At 28.6% G+C, this 3,116-nt stretch overlaps 1 long non-coding RNA gene across 1 annotated transcript; it reads left to right on the top strand.

Moving 5' to 3' along the window:
• Positions 1-416: 416 nt before the first annotated feature.
• Positions 417-1,829, top strand: LOC122194609 (uncharacterized). The gene is made up of 4 exons (XR_006183959.2): positions 417-520; positions 697-827; positions 906-1,180; positions 1,558-1,829. It is a non-coding gene; the product is annotated as an uncharacterized LOC122194609 (long non-coding RNA).
• Positions 1,830-3,116: the final 1,287 nt, after the last annotated feature.

Here is a 3,116-nt window from a genome sequence, read left to right as displayed (position 1 = left end):
ATAATAATATTTTTTTAAAACGTACAAACCATTAAACTATAAGTACAACAACTCTCTAATATAATAATAATAAAAATTTAAATCTTCAAAAAGAATAATATATTGAGTACAAATAATAAAACATCATGTACAATTTTACAATGCCATCTTTATTCCTTGATTATCTCCATCTCAACCTCATCAAATTGAATCAAAAGTGAATTGTCCGGTAAATCCTGTTGATCGAGTCTATGTTGAATACTAAAATCTCGGCAAATATCCATGTATTATGGTTGCCTTCCCTTATATCTTGCGTAGCTTTTCTCCATCGTAAAATCTCTCTATCTCTCCACAATATTTCCCCTCCTGTACTTATTTTTTGCACTGAATTTCATTTATTCAAGTAAACACCTCCTATTTACAGGTTTCTCTCGATCCAGAAGAAACTTTCTCCATTTCTCTAACCGTGTATGTATCCTGAAAGCAAAAACTTTTTTACTGATGTTTGTATTTGGTTTGTTTGGTCACATGTATGATAAAGGTATCTCTCTCTTTCACTCATGTTTATGTATTTTTTTCTTCTCTCGATCATACAAAAAATTTGTGCTTTTTGTTGGTTAAAAACTATAATCCCTTTATATTTCGAACTTGATTGCGATTTGAACTGTCTTTTTCTTCTTTGATTCTTGACTTTGGAATGTAATTATCCTTGACAAGGGGCAAGAAATTGGTACAATGGATCGATCGCCAAGCATTGATAAGTAGAAGACGAAACTGTTAATCTGTTAAGCAATAAAGAAAAGTAATTGATGTTGTAGATATGGTGTTGTTTGGGGCTCGTGTTGAAGGTTTTGTTCGATTTTCAGTCTCAATTCCTCATTTTCATAGTCATCTATATTGATATGAAGCCTAAATTCTTTTTACAGGAAACCGAAAACAAAAGGAGGGTTGTACGGTGTTTGAAACTATAATTTTCTCCCCTTATCTATTTGTCTTTTCCGATCTAAGTTTTCTTATTATTTCTGGTCTTCGGTATTTTGCTATTGTGTTTTCCGATTTAGCTTTAATTATTTTTGTTTTTATGTTTTTTACTTGCAAATTTAGATACTTATGAGCAATACAATTATGCAGGTGTGATTTACCAAGAACATGGTCAATTTAATAAACTGTGTGAGGTGTTGCGCAAATGGAACTATTGCTGGTAGGTTAGTTTATATCTTATTGATTTGCAAGTGTGAGTTAATGAAGAACCAACAAAAAAATCCCAATTCAGATCTAAAGCTTTGAGCTTCTGATGTTTATTTTTAGGGTAGCCTATATTTATTCTTTTCTATGTTCATGTACATTTCTATGCTCAAAGAGGTAAAATTAATCGATTCTCACATTATTACCACCCATTTTGTTTTGAAGAAAAAGAATAACGTCTTTTGAGTTAAGTCTTTTGGGTATGTTCCTTTATACCCATTAATTGGCTGCTTTCAAGTGGTTATCACACTGTGCATTAAAATCGTATTAAAGTCATATTCTCAATTAGACATGGATTGAGGTTTAATCGTTTCATTTCATTTTGTTATGCAGGAACAAAAGCACATTCATAATGAAGTTTCTTTTAGCTTTGGATTTAATATGATTATTTGACCTACTCTACATTTTTATTAAATGTAATGCAATGCCTTTTTTTATATTTAAGGAAGTGGCTTTTCTCTAATCATACATAATCCAAAGTTTACCCCAAGTTGTGTGATTAATCTTTTGGTTTAAAGCTTCAGGCTCAATTGAAATAAACCCCCTATGTTTTATCCTTATGTAATAATCAAATTTTGATAAAGATCTTCCATGTTTGGTTGAAGATTTTGACAAAAGATTCATTATGTTCTGGTGGTTAGGAGGGCTAACTTCAAATTTATGGCTTTTGCTTTTAGCTCTTGCAACGCAAAACAAGCTCCAAGTCATGAAGATGATTTTCTAATATGAATTGTTTGATACTTTGGAATTTGGTTAGCAAGAAATGAAAGGGAGTTTAATAGAAAACCAACTAAATCAACAATATATATTTGCTTTTAATCTAAAATTATATATTTTAACTTTATAAAAAAAGCAACCTAATTTTATTTTTGACCCAAAATATCAACAATGAATATAAATATCTTTTAATAGTATATGATAATATTAATACGTCATGTGTTCTTTGGAAAACAATTATATTCTGAAATGAAACTGTTTGTCATCCACCAAAAAGAAAAGTAATAGACACATGAAAATAATATGCCGAAATAAAGTTAAACTCATCGGTTGTATTGGTTTAAAGTCATGAAACTATTCGGCCTCGGTCGTATTTCATATGTAGTATAATATTATATAATTTTATGAACTAGAGCTCAAAGTGAATTAGTTATATCTTAAATCGATTATTAAATTCTACATCAACTTAATGTTTAACAACAAAGTAGTGTCTCGCAACATTGCACGGGTAATTTACAAATTGCAAAACATAGTTACTTGTGAAATATAGTTTTAGTTTTGAGTTATGAACTATTTTTCAATGAAAAAAATAATTTGAAATTTACAAGTTGCAAAATATTTATGAGTTTTGCAATACATTTTTCAAAGTCTTAAAAACTATAAGAACTTATTTTTGCTATGAAAACATTTTGAGTATAATTTGAGGAATTATAACAATTTGGAGATCATCAATAAAATTTAAATGTCTAATTAAAAATTTATGGATTTTTTATTTGAAAAAAAAAACAACTTCGGAATCTCTTCGAATAAAAAAACCGACCAAATTCCAAATTTGTGTTATTTTTACTATCTCTAAATAAAATTGCGTAAATGTTAGATGCAGCAAAGAAAAAGTTATTATTTTAATGAATATTGTTTTTGAAAGATAGTTTTTTTTACCGGCAAATCTGAATACACATATCTCCAACGAGACTTGTACCCTTAGCCTTTAGGAGGGAAAACAACATCGATACCGTTGTGCTACAAACATTTTGGTTTTTTGAAATATAGTTGATTTTAGTTTTTTTTATTTCCATGTTTTAAGAAATAAATATATACAATTGATATCTTAAGTGGATAAATAAATATAAAAAAAGACATTATTATTCCTTTCTAAAACCTTTGGCTACATAATA

Source organism: Lactuca sativa, chromosome 6, assembly GCF_002870075.4.
Source record: "Lactuca sativa cultivar Salinas chromosome 6, Lsat_Salinas_v11, whole genome shotgun sequence".
NCBI lineage: Eukaryota > Viridiplantae > Streptophyta > Magnoliopsida > Asterales > Asteraceae > Lactuca > Lactuca sativa.
This window is presented reverse-complemented; position numbering and strand designations above follow the sequence as displayed.